At 43.7% G+C, this 13,784-nt stretch overlaps 1 pseudogene; it reads left to right on the plus strand.

Annotated features, from left to right (window-relative positions):
* Window positions 1-526: 526 nt before the first annotated feature.
* Window positions 527-4,124, plus strand: LOC120854712 (annotated as a pseudogene).
* The last annotated feature ends 9,660 nt before the right edge of the window (window positions 4,125-13,784 follow it).

The raw sequence follows: 13,784 nt of genomic DNA on the forward strand, positions 1-13,784 counted from the left end.
TTAATTTTGATATTGTCATCTTCTCTCTTTTGGCCTTGTGGTTTGTGCTTTTTAGGTCTAGTTTTTAAAAGACTTTATCATTTGAACACAAATTAAATATGACATAAAATTATTAAGAAACAATTATGAATTTTGTTCATTGTGACCCTGGTACTGTGGTTATAATTTTTTAAGTCTGTATGTTAGAGGTGAATATTTAAGTACTTATATGGGTGAAAGGGCTTCCCTGCAGGCTCAGATAGTAAAGAATAATGCCTGTGTCAGAAAGATCCCCTGGAGAAGGGAATGTCAACCCACTCCAGTATTCTTGCCTGGAGAGTTCCATGGACAGAAGAGCCTGGCAGTGTACAGTCCGTGGGGATGCTTAGAGTCAGACACAACTAAACAACAAGGATTTTCACTTTCTTTATGGGTGAAATAATATGATGTCTTGGGTTTGCTTTAAAACACAACTCCCAGCCATGCTGAACTGACTCAGGGCTTTTCACCATGCCGCATCCCCTTATCTTCCTCTGCTGGGTCAGCTATGGTGGCCGTGAAGAAGCTGAACCCCAAGGCCAAGGTGGCTCGAGCCCAGGCAGCATTGGTGGTCAACATCAGTGCTGCCCGGGGCTGCAGGACATGCTGAACACCAACCTGGGGCCTAAAGGCACCATGAAGATGCTTGTTTCTGGTGCTGGAGACATCAAACTCACTAAAGATGGAAATGCGCTGCTTCGTGAAATGTAAATTCAACACCCGGCAGCCTCCTTAATAGCCAAAGTAGCAACAGTCCAGGATGACAGAACTGGTGATGGGACCACTTCCAGTGAGCTCATCATTGGAGACCTGTTGAAGCTGGCGGATCTCTCCATTTCTGAAGGTCTTTATCCCAGAATAATTACAGAAGGATTTGAAGCTGCAAAGGAAAAGGCACTTCAGTTTTGGGAACAAGTCAAAGTAAGCAAAGAGATGGACAGGGAAACACGTATCAGTTTGTGGGGCCCTAAATGGGAAACCTTAAAAAAGATGGGTTAGCTTTGCGCCGGAAACTAAGATGACGCCTGGCGGAAGAGATAGGGGCGTGGTCTATGTTAAAGTTTTTGATGGGCTCTCTTGATTTCCGTGCACGTGGACAGCACGTGATCACCATAGACTCCTGGTATAATGAAGGCACATGACGATTTGACCTTTAACGTGATTGGTGCAACTATGGCATATTACGATTTGACCTTTAACGTGATTGGTGCAACTATGGCACATAAACCGATTTGACCTTTAACATGATTGGTGCAACTATGGAAAGTCCCTCGCAAAACCCCCTGCTTGCCTATATAAACCAATAGCTTGTGGCAATAAAGTGGAACTGCTTAGACAGAACCCTTGTCGCATCTGATTGACTCTCGCTCTCCGAGGGGCTGGGTTGGCGGACAGCAGGCTCACTTCTCCTCGGGATCCCTCGGCTTTGCTGAGGAAAGTTCCACTGCCTCTCTCTTTCTGCAGAGCGCCCCCCGCATCAGTTCAGTTCAGTCGCTCAGTCGTGTTCAGCTCTTTGTGACCCCATGAATCGCAGCACACCAGGCTTCCCTGTCCATCACCAACTCTCGGAGTTTACTCAGACTCATGTCCATTGAGTCGGTAATGCTATCCAGCCATCTCATCCTCTGTCGTCCCCTTCTCCTCCTGCCCCAAATCCCTCCCAACATCAGTCTTTTCCAATGAGTCAACTTCACACGAGGTGGCAAAGTATTGGAGTTTCAGCTTTAGCATCAGTCCTTCCAAAGAACACCCAGAGCTGATCTCCTTTAGAATGGACTGGTTGGATCTCCTTGCAGTCCAAAGGACTCTCAAGAGTCTTCTCCAACACCACAGTTCAAAAGCATCAATTCTTCGGCACTCAGCTTTCTTCAGAGTCCAACTCTCATATCCATACATGACCACAGGAAAAACCATAGCCTTGACTAGACAGACCTTTGCTGGCAAAGTAATGTCTCTGCTTTTTAATATGCTATCTAGGTTGGTCATAACTTTCCTTCCAAGGAGTAAGCATCTTTTAATTTCATGGCTGCAGTCACCATCTGCAGTGATTTTGGAGCCCCCCAAAATAAAGTCTTACATTGTTTTCCCATCTATGTCCCTTGAAGTGATGGGACCAGATTCCATGATCTTTGTTTTCTGAATGTTGAGCTTTAAGCTAACTTTTTCACTCTCCTCTTTCACTTTCATCAAGAGGCCTTTTAGTTCCTCTTCACTTTCTGCCAACCGTGCAGAAGCATGGCCAAGAGGAGCTACCCCACGCCCAAGGTCAGGGGCAACGGCCGAGAGGAGTTACCCCACGTCCAAGGAGTGGCGGCTGCGCAGGCACAGGAGGGCCAAGAGGCGCTACTCCACACGCCAGGTCAGGAGGGGCGGCCGTGAGGAGATACCCCTCGTCCAAGGTAAGGAGCAGTGGCTGCGCTTTGCTGGAGCAGCCATGAAGAGATAACCCACGTCCAAGGTAAGAGAAACCCAAGTAAGATGGTAGGTGTTTCAAGAGGGCATCAGAGGGCAGACACACTGAAACCATAATCACAGAAAACTGTCAATCTGATCACACGGAAACACCTATAGATGTGGCCAGAACATCTCTACGTACTAAAGTTCACGCTGAACTTGCTGATGTCTTAACAAAGACTGTAGTGGACTCCATTTTGGCCATTAAAAAACAAGATGAACCTATTGACCTCTTTGTGATTGAGATCATGGAGATGAAACATAAATCTGAAACAGATACAGGCTTAATCAGAGGTCTTGTTCTGGACCATGGTGCACAGCATCCTGATATGAAGAAGAGAGTAGAAGATGCATACAGTCTCACCTGCAATGTGTCACTAGAATATGAAAAAACAGAAGTGAATTCTGGCTTTTTTTTTTTTTTTACAACAGTACAGAGGAGAGAGAGAAATTAGTGAAAGCTGAAAGGAAATTCTTCAAAGACAGAGTTAAAAAAATAATCAACCTGAAAAAGAAAGTCTGTGGTGATTCAGATAAAGGATTTGTTATTAGTCAAAAGGGAATTGATCCCTTTTCCTTAGATGCTCTTGCCAAAGTAGGCATAATAGCTCTTCGCAGAGCTAAAAGGAGAAACATGGAAAGGCTGACTCTTGCTTGTGGTGGGATAGCCCTGCTGCTAAGTCGCTTCAGTCGTGTCCAACTCTGTGCGACCCCGCAGACGGCAGCCCACCAGGCACCCCCATCCTTGGGATTCTCCAGGCAAGAACACTGGAGTGGGTTGCCATTTCCTTCTCCAAAGCATGAAAGTGAAAAGTGAAAGTGAATTCACTCAGTCGTGTCTGACTCTTAGCAACCCCATGGACTGCAGCCCACCAGGCTCCTCTGTCCATGGGATTTTTCAGGCCCTAAATTCTCTTAATGACCTAAATCCTGATTGTTTGGGATGTGCAGGACTTGTCTATGAATATACATTGGGAGAAGAGAAGTTCACCTTTATTGAGAAATGTAACAATCCTCACTCTGTCATATTATTGATCAAAGGACCAAATAAGCACACACCTACTCAAATCAAAATGCAATAAGAGATGGCTTGAGGGCTGTTAAAAATGCTATTGATGATGGCTGTGTAGTCCCAGGTGCTGGCGCAGTGGAAGTGTCAATGGCAAAAGCCCTGGTTAAATACAAGCCCAGTGTAAAGGGCAGGGCCTAGCTTGGAGTTCAAGCATTTGCTGATGCGTTGCTCATCATTCCCAAGGTTCTTGCTCAGAACTCTGGTTTTGACCTTCAGGAAACACTAGTTAAAATTCAAGCAGAACATTCAGAATTCAGTCAGCTTGTGGGTGTGGCCTTGAACACTGTTGAACCAATGGTAGCAGCAGAAGCAGGCATATGGGATAACTACTGTGTAAAGAAACAGCTTCTTCACTCCCGCACTGTGATTGCCACCAACATTCTCCTGGTTGATGAGATCACGAGAGCCCGAATGTCTTCTCTAAAAGGTTGAACTGAAGCTTCCCTTGTATCTGAATCCTGAAGACTACAGAGTGATCCTAATAATATAGCTTTAGAATTTTGGTCCAAGCTTCAAATGATCTTCAAAGGATTTTCTTTTCCCATATTAAAAAAAGGAGAGATCACTGGCACCTATTCAGATTCTGAATTCTGAAATTATAATTAACAGTATTTTTTAAATTACACTGCAGTGTCCACACACAGCTAGTCATACTTACCCAGTAAACAGGACATTTTGCTTTACCCTCAGTGATATAAAAATATTCAGTTCAGTTCAGTTCAGTCGCTCAGTCATGTCCGACTCTTTGCGACCCCATGAATTGCAGCACGCCAGGCCCCCCGTCCATCACCATCTCCCTGAATTCGCTCAGACTCATGTCCATCGAGTCCGTGATGCCATCCAGCCATCTCATCCTCGGTCGTCCCTTTCTCCTCCAGCCCCCAATCCCTCCCAGCATCAGAGTCTTTTCCAATGAGTCAACTCTTCGCATGAGGTGGCCAAAGTACTGGAGTTTCAGCTTTAGCATCATTCCTTCCAAAGAAATCCCAGGGCTGATCTCCTTCAGAATGGACTGGTTGGATCTCCTTGCAGTCCAAGGGTCTCTCAAGAGTCTTCTCCAACACCACAGTTCAAAAGCATCAATTCTTCGGCGCTCAGCCTTCTTCACAGTCCAACTCTCACATCCATACATGACCACTGGAAAAACCATAGCCTTGACTAGACGGACCTTAGTTGGCAAAGTAATGTCTCTGCTTTTGAATATGCTATCTAGGTTGGTCATAACTTTTCTTCCAAGAAGTAAGCATCTTTTAATATCATGGCTGCAGTCACCATCTGCAGTGATTTTGGAGCCCCCAAAATAAAGTCTGACACTGTTTCCACTGTTTACCCATCTATGTCCCATGAAGTGATGGGACCGGATACCATGATCTTCATTTTCCGAATGTTGAGCTTTAAGCCAACATTTTTGCTCTCCTCTTTCACTTTCATCAAGAGGCTTTTGAGTTCCTCTTCACTTTCTGCCATAAGGGTGGTGTCATCTGCATATCTGAGGTTATTGATATTTCTCCCAGCAATCTTGATTCCAGCTTGTGTTTCTTCCAGTCCAGCGTTTCTCATGATGTACTCTGCATAGAAGTTAAATAAGCAGAGTGACAATATACAGCCTTGACGTACTCCTTTTCCTATTTGGAACCAGTCTGTTGTTCCATGTCCAGTTCTAACTGTTGCTTCCTGACCTGCATAGAGGTTTCTCAACAGGCAGGTCAGGTGGTCTGGTATTCCCATCTCTTTCAGAATTTTCCACCGTTTATTGTGATCCACACAGTCAAAGGCTTTGGCATAGTCAATAAAGCAGAAATAGATGTTTTTCTGGAACTCTTTTGCTTTTTCCATGATCCAGCAGATGTTGGCAATTTGATCTCTGGTTCCTCTGCCTTTTCTAAAACCAGCTTGAACATCAGGGATTTCATGGTTCACGTATTGCTGAAGCCTGGCTTGGAGAATTTTGAGCATTACTTTACTAGCGTGTGAGATGAGTGCAATTGTGCGGTAGTTTGAGCATTCTTTGGCATTTCCTTTCTTTGGGATTGGAATGAAAACTGACCTTTTCCAGTCCTGTGGCCATGCTGAGTTTTCCAAATTTGCTGGCATATTGAGTGCAGCACTTTCACAGCATTGTCTTTCAGGATTTGAAACAGCTCCACTGGAATTCCATCACCTCCACTAGCTTTGTTCATAGTGATGCTTTCTAAGGCCCACCTGACTTCACTTTCCAAGATGTCTGGCTCTAGATTAGTGATCACATCATCATGATTATCTTGGTCTTGAAGATCTTTTTTGTACAGTTCTGTGTGTTCTTGCCACCTCTTCTTCCAGCCCTCTAGTTCTTAATATCTTGTGCTTCTGTTAGGTCCATACCATTTCTGTCCTTTATCGAGCCCATTTTTGCATGAAATGTTCCCTTGGTATCTCTAATTTTCTTGAAGAGATCTCTAGTCTTTCCCATTCTGTTGTTTTCCTCTATTTCTTTGCACTGATCGCTGAAGAAGGCTTTCTTATCTCTTCTTGCTATTCTTTGGAACTCTGCATTCAGATGTTTATATCTTTCCTTTTCTCCTTTCCTTTTTGCCTCTCTTCTTTTCACAGCTATTTGTAAGCCCTCCCCGGACAGCCATTTTGCTTTTTTGCATTTCTTTTCCATGGGGATGGTCTTGATCCCTGTCTCCTGTACAATGTCACGAACCTCATTCCATAGTTTATCAGGTACTGTATCTATCAGATCTAGGCCCTTAAATCTATTTCTCACTTCCACTGTATAATCATAAGGGATTTGATTTAGGTCATACCTGAATGGTCTAGCGGTTTTCCCTACTTTCTTCAATTTAAGTCTGAATTTAGCAATAAGGAGTTCATGATCTGAGCCACAGTCTGCTCCTGGTCTTGTTTTTGCTGACTGTATAGAGCTTCTCCATCTTTGGCTGCAGTGAATATAATCAATCTGATTTCGGTGTTGACCATCTGGTGATGTCCATGTGTAGAGTCTTCTCTGTGTTGTTGGAAGAGGGTGTTTGCTATGACCAGTGCATTTTCTTGGCAAAACTCTATTAGTCTTTGCCCTGCTTCATTCCGCATTCCAAGGCCAAATTTGCCTGTTACTCCAGGTGTTTCTTGACTTCCTACTTTTGCATTCCAGTCCCCTATAATGAAAAGGACATCTTTTTTGGGTGTTAATTCTAAAAGGTCTTGTGGGTCTTCATAAAACCGTTCAACTTCAGCTTCTTCAGCATTACTGGTTGGGGCATAGACTTGGATTACTGTGATATTGAATGGTTTGCCTTGGAGACGAACAGAGATCATTATGTTGTTTTTGAGATTGCATCCACGTACTTCATTTCGGACTCTTTTGTTGACCATGATGGCTACTCCATTTCTTCTGAGGGATTCCTGCCCACAGTAGTAGATATAATGGTCATCTGAGTTAAATTCACCCATTCCAGTCCATTTTAGTTCGCTGAGTCCTAGAATGTCGACGTTCACCCTTGCCATCTCTTGTTTAACCACTTCCAATTATTAGATAAGCATATGTTATCTACCTTGTTATTAAATATTCCTTGAAAAACAAAAGAAAAAATAAAATACAACAACAAAACAAAGTGGATGAAACAAAATTGTTCAGAGATCTTAGAATAGCAACCCTTTACCAACCTAGATGAAAGTAATTTACTAACCAAGACATACCAGTTGAATATAAGCTTGGGGTACATGAATATAAATTATATTTTCCTCTTCTTCTTTACATGAGAAGCAGAAGTACAATTGGGAAAATGTTTCTGACTATTGAATATAATGTCTTGAGTACAGGGGAGTTCACTATACTGTTCTCATCATCTTTTGTGTATGTATAAAAATTTTTTTAAAATACAGTAGTGTCTTCCCATGCTAGCTGACACACAAAAATATTTTTGTACACTTTCATTAATTAATCTTATAAATTTACTATCCATATTTAGATCTTCAGTTTATCTGGAATCCACCTTTGTATGCGGTTTGGCGTATCAATACAACTTGATCTTTCTCCATAGGGAGATCTGGTTGTCACAATACAATCTACTAAAGCCATTCTTTCCCCATTATCCTACATCGCCATCCTTACCAATCCATCTGGTCCCTATATGTTCATGGGACTATTCCTGGGCTCTATGGAGAAGGCAATGGTACCCTACTCCAGTACTCTTGCCCGGAAAATCCCATGGATGGAGGAGCCTGGTGGGCTTCAGTCCATGGGGTCACTAAGAGTCAGACACGACTGAGTGACTTCACCTTCACTTTTCACTTTCATGCATTGGAGAGGGAAATGGCAACCCACTCCAGTGTTCTTGCCTGGAGAATCCCAGGGACAGGGGAGCCTGGTGGGCTGCCATCTATGGGGTCGCACAGAGTCGGACACGACTGAAGCGACTCAGCAGCAGCAGCAGCAGACTCTGATCTATTGTCTTTGTGTGTGTGTTCCTGCTTCAGCACCTCCTTTTACTACTATAACCTGTAGTAGGTTTATTATCTGACAGAGCAAATACCCCATTGTATGAATTGGAATATTGATCTGGCTGTATTAACAGAGATCAAATGGCAAGAGGGTTGGCAAGAGGGTTAGCAAGAGGGTTGGCAAGAGGGTTAGCAAGATGTAAGTCAGTTCTCTTTTGTGTAAATGTCCAAGCTGGTAGGCAGTTCTGCTGCACATCACCCAAATTCCCAGGCCCCATCAGTTCTGGTGCTCCTCTCTTCCCTTGGATGTGATCCTCATCTGCCAGAGGCAAGTAGACTCACTGTTCTAGCAGTGATATCCTGTTAAGGACACAGCCCTGAAGCTGCTCCCATCTCTGCCCATATCCTGAACTGTGACAAGCCACACCTGGCTACAAGAGATGCTGGGAAATATGGTGTCTCTGGGCAACTGTGTGCTGGACCAAAATTTGAGAGTTCTCTACTAAAGAAAAAGGCATAGCAAAAACTTGGAAGGTCAAGCAAGCAGTGTCTGCCTAACATTCAATTTTGCTATTCTTGGGACTTCCCCAGTGGTACAGTGGTTAAGATTTTACCTTCCAGTGCAGGGAATGTGGGTTCAATACCTGGCCCACATGCCTTGTGGCCAAAAAAAATCAAAACATAAAACATAAGCAATATTGTAACAAATTCAATAAAACCTTTTTTAAAAAATGGTCTAAATCAACAAAGGACAGAGAAGCCTGGCGTGCTGCAGTCCATGGGGTCACAAAGAGTTGGACTCAATTGAGCTAATGAACAACAACAAAATTAAAAAAAAACTTTTTTGCTATTCTTCCCCAAAATGGACTTATCATCCATGAACCTTTATTATCCTAAATAAGCTTTGGAATGAATGTGTTGATTTCTTTGGAAAACCTAATCTCTTTTTATTGAGGTTAATTCTTAATTTATAGATTGCTTTGGATGCTATTAACATTTATGAATATAGAACATTTATGCATTTTTAATTTTTTTTTAAAATTTCTTTTTGTAGAAAGGCTATTCTTAAGACAAGAAAGTCTTGTTCATTTTTTGTTCATTTTTGTTAAGACCAGATAATTCATAGTTCCTATGATATTGTGGATAGCATCTTATTTTGATTGTCTGGCTAGCACTGCAGTTACTTAGTAAGGAACAGCAAGCTGTGGTCTGCAGGTAAAATTCAGATTGTGGTTTGTTTTTGTGTGACCCATGAGCTAAAACTTGTTTCATGCATTTAAAGAGTTGTTGAAGGAAAGGAAGTGAAAGGAAAAGAAGTAGAGAGAAAAGGAAAGGAAAATACCAACTACTATAAAGAAATTCTGCTGATTTTTCTAAGCTGGTCTTTCATCTTGAAAGCTGATGATTTTCTTACCAATTCTAGTATTTTCTTACCAATTCTAGTATTTTCTTGTTGATTTCCTGGGGGTTTCCATGCAGTTGGTCAATGCTTCCACAAATGACAGTCTTATCTGTTCCGTCTAAATCCTTACACCTCTTATCCCTTTCCTCGTCTTATAGCTTCAGCCTGTAATACTATGTTTAAAAAAAATTGTACTGATAGTATGAGTAGAGTTTCTTTGTTCTAAATCTTAATGAAAATGAGTCTCAAGTTTCTCCATTAATTATGATTTTGCTGTAGGATTTTGGCATACAGCTTTTATCAAGTTAAAGAAATTCCCTTCTATTCTTGGTTTACTAAGAAGTTTTTAATCAGAAGTAGATGTTGGCATTTCTTGAGTGCTATTGAAATAATGAAATGATTTTGTTCTTTCATTTGGGAAGAATTGCACTGATAGATTTTTCTGATGCTCAATTATCCTTGCATTCTTAAATAAACCCTATGTCCACTACACTCATAAGTGAAATAAATCTACAATTTCCTGTACTGTCCTAATCATGTTTCAGAATCCGGATTATGCTAACCAGCCTTATTAAATGGATTGGTATCTTCCTTGTTTTGTCTAATTCTGGAACAAATGTTGTAAGAGAACACTTACCTATTTCCTGAAAGTTTGGCAAAACTCACCTATAAGATTGTATGACCCTATAATTTTTAATAAAAAGATCATGATTATCATTTCAATTTTTAAAACAACTATTGATCTATTCAAGTATTTCTTCTTGAATTTGTTCATTGCTTTGTGTTTTCTAGGAATTTATTCATTTTGCTCAGGTTTATTAATTTACTGGGCTTCCCAGGTGGCGCTAGTGGTAAAGAACCCACCTGCCAATGCAGGAGACATAAGAGACACAGGTTAGATCCCTGGGTGGGGAAGATCCCCTGGAGGAGGGCATGGCAACCCACTCCAGTATTCTTGCCTGGAGAATCCCATGGACTGGGGAGTCTGGCAGGCTATAGTCCATAGGGTTGCAAAGAGTCAGACACAACTGAAGCAACTGAACACACACACACCAATTTAATATCCTGTGGTGATTCTTCTTTTTATATCCACAGAGTATTATTTTTGAGCTTTTCCTTTTTTATTATATATCATATTTGCATATTTATTCTATTTTCCTTGATTAGTCATATTAATTTATTCAAAGAAGCAACTGTTGGCACTCAGTAGCCCATCCTTTTTAGCTCTGTTTCTCTGATTTTTTAAAGTCTTTTATTGAACTTGTTATAATATTGCTTCTGTTTTTTATGTTTTGGTTTTTTGAGGCATGTGCGATCTTAGCTCCCTGACCTGGGATTGAACCTACACCCCCTGCATTGGAAGGCAAAGTCTTAACCACTGGGTCACCAGGGAAGTCCCTTATTTCTTTAGTGCCCTGTTTTTAGTGTCATTAATTCATCCCTCTTTTCTTATGTTCTCCTGTAACTTCTTGAATTGACTCCTTAGCTCATTTGTTTCATTATTTCTTGTTTCCAATAAATGTATTTAATTCTATCTATTTTCCTGTGAGTACTTTTTTTTTTTTAGCTATGTCTTAAAATTTGAGTATAGAGCACCTTTAAGGCCATTCAGGTCTAAGCATTTTATGGTTTCCCCAGGTGGTTTCCTCTTTCAGCCAGGTGTAATTGACTAGGATGCTGTCTAATCCCCAGACACATGGAATGTTTGTGTTGATCCTATGGTCCTCGATTTATTTTATTGCATGGTAGTCAGAGAACATAGTGGGTGTCAAGTTGGTTAAGTACATGGAGGCTTTCTGTGAGGCTAGCACAAGGGCGATTTTTGTGACTGCTCCATGCTTGTTTGGATAAACTTCACATTCTCTGCTTCTGCAACATTTATACGCTCCTAGAAATTTGAGTCTATTAACGGTGTCTATCAATTTTTCTATATCCTTTTAAGTCCAGTTAATCAATCAGTTTCTGAGAAGTATGTATTGACACTGACAACTCCAATTGTTGGTTTACTAAAGCAAACTTTCTCACACAGAAATCCAACGGCATCATTCCCAGTGCTTTGGATAAGAAAGAGGAAAAAAGGGCAATCCTCAGCTGGCCTTCTGTAATTACCCTCTTCCCAGGCCTGACTCACCTCCTACATAAGATTCATCTCTCTCCATCTACCCCATCCCTGACACACACCCCTCTGTCACTGTGAACTCCCTGCCTTGAACAACCCAGAGGGACACTTTCCTCTCACTTTGTTTGCACTCTGGGACTCCTCCCCCCAAAATTCTCCCTTGAGGCTTATCTAACTCCTCATAAATACCTTCAAGATCCAGCTCCGGTGCTTTCGACCTCATCCACCGCCACATCACCACTGACACCTGGGCTGCAGCCAAGCCTTGCCACCTCCAGCTCCCACCTCTGAGCCTCAGCCCAGGCCACTCCTTCTCACTGGAAGGCCCGTCTCCAGATAGTCCTATTTCTGCCACTCCTGCAGGACCCAGTTCCACCTCCCTTTCTCATAAAAACACTTCCTCCTCTGTGTTTGGCAAGTATTCTTCAGACACATCCTGCAGATATTTAGTGGGCATCCCCATGAGCTACGCTTGTACTGGACCCCAGATTCAGAGATGGATGGGACCCCAGGCCCTTCCCTGGAGGATTCTGGAACCCGGGATGGCCACCTCCAATGCAAACAGGGTCCGAGCAGGTAGGAGAAATCTGTCAGCAGCTGTGGATTGCACGACCTGCTCTCTCTAGAAGGTTCAGCCTCGCCCTTGCTAGTGTTTGGGAATGTAAGCCTCGAGCTACCCCCAATGCCCAATTTTTCTGGAGAAGCCACACATTTTTGAAACATTGGCAACTAATTCACATGTTTCTGAAACAGGATGCTGAGCAAACAGCCTGCGGGCCAGGTGTGGCTGCCCAGACTCCAGCCTCAAGGGCGACTAACCCAGCCTGAGGATAGCTTCCCAGGGAAGAAGTCACTTGAGTGGAGGAGTGCTGGGCAATGAGTAAGAGGAACCAGCAGAGAAGAGCTGAGAAGAATGTTCTAGGAAGAGGGACGAGAGCATTAATAATGGTCCACGTTGTTTGGGTCCACACCACACCCCACAAGCCCAGCTGCCCATCCCAGTCCCCTCCCAACCTCCACCTACAGCCCCACCCCCTCCACAGAAATGATAAAAGGAAGAAGGGACCAGGGCTCCCTTGGCCATGGGCTGGTGCCTTGGAAGCCAGACACAAGTACCCAGGTGTTTGGCCTGGTAGGTAGAGATGGAACTCTGAGGACAATGATGGGTGAGGACAGCTCCCAAGCACCACTTCATGGACCCAGGACACCCATGCTGGTGAGCAGCCTTCTTTCTGGGGAGCCCAGAAGACAGGTGGATGGGAGGTTCAAAGAGGGGTGTGCCCCTGGCAACACACTCCCTGAATGGCCCTGCTCCAGCGGGTGTGTGCTGCTTTGGGTTTTTTTGTCTTCTGTGTTTGATGGAGCTCTCTGTTTTCTGAGAGGGTGGAGAATCACTGCAAGGCTTTGTGCCAGAGAGGACAGAAGTGGGGGACCTCAGGTTGGCCTGGCTCAGTGACCCAGAGGTGAGAACAGGTACAAACAGGCTGGTCCCTGACACAGGTGCCCCACCAGACCCGGCACACCACAGCCCGCCCCACCGCTGGCCAAGCCAAGAGCTACACATATGGCCCGGGCACCTGCCATGTGCCAGGGGTCGCCCTGGTCACCAAGGAGTCGGCTGTCAGGGTCTGGGAGCTGCAGATGCTCCATGAAGATCTGCCCTGAAGTGTCTGGGTATTGGGGGACCTAGGTGTTGGGAGGGGGCTTCAGAAAAAATCTACAAAACAGAGACAGCAGGCAAGCTGTGTCTTGAGACCTAAGAAAGTTTTTGCCAGTGACCAGGAGAAGGCATCCAGGGCAGTGGCAGCAGCTTGGTGAAGGTGCAGAGGCGCGAACCTCCTGGAGTATTAGCCTATGCCAGCTAGTTCTCTGTTGTTCAGTCGCTCAGTCATTTCTGACTCTTTGTGACCCCATGGACTGCAGCACAGCAGTCTTCCCTGTCCTTCTCTATCTCCCAGCTGCTACTGCTGCTGCTGCGTCGCTTCAGTCGTGTCTGACTCTCTGTGGCCCCATAGATGGCAGCCCACCAGGCTCCTCTGTCCCTGGGATTCTCCAGGCAAGAATACTGGAGTGGGTTGCCATTTCCTTCTCCAAAGCATGAAAGTGAAAAGTGAAAGTGAAGTTGCTCAGTCGTGTCCGTCTTAGTGACCCCATGGACTACAGCCTACTAGGCTCCTCCATCCATGGGATTCTCTAGGCAAGAGTACCAGAGTGGGTTGCCATTTCCTTCTTCATCTATCTATCTCCCAGAGTTTGCTTAAATTCATGTTCATTGAGTCGATGATGCCATCCAA

The sequence above is a fragment of the Oryx dammah genome, unplaced genomic scaffold, assembly GCF_014754425.2.
Source record: "Oryx dammah isolate SB20612 unplaced genomic scaffold, SCBI_Odam_1.1 HiC_scaffold_27, whole genome shotgun sequence".
Classification (NCBI taxonomy): domain Eukaryota; kingdom Metazoa; phylum Chordata; class Mammalia; order Artiodactyla; family Bovidae; genus Oryx; species Oryx dammah.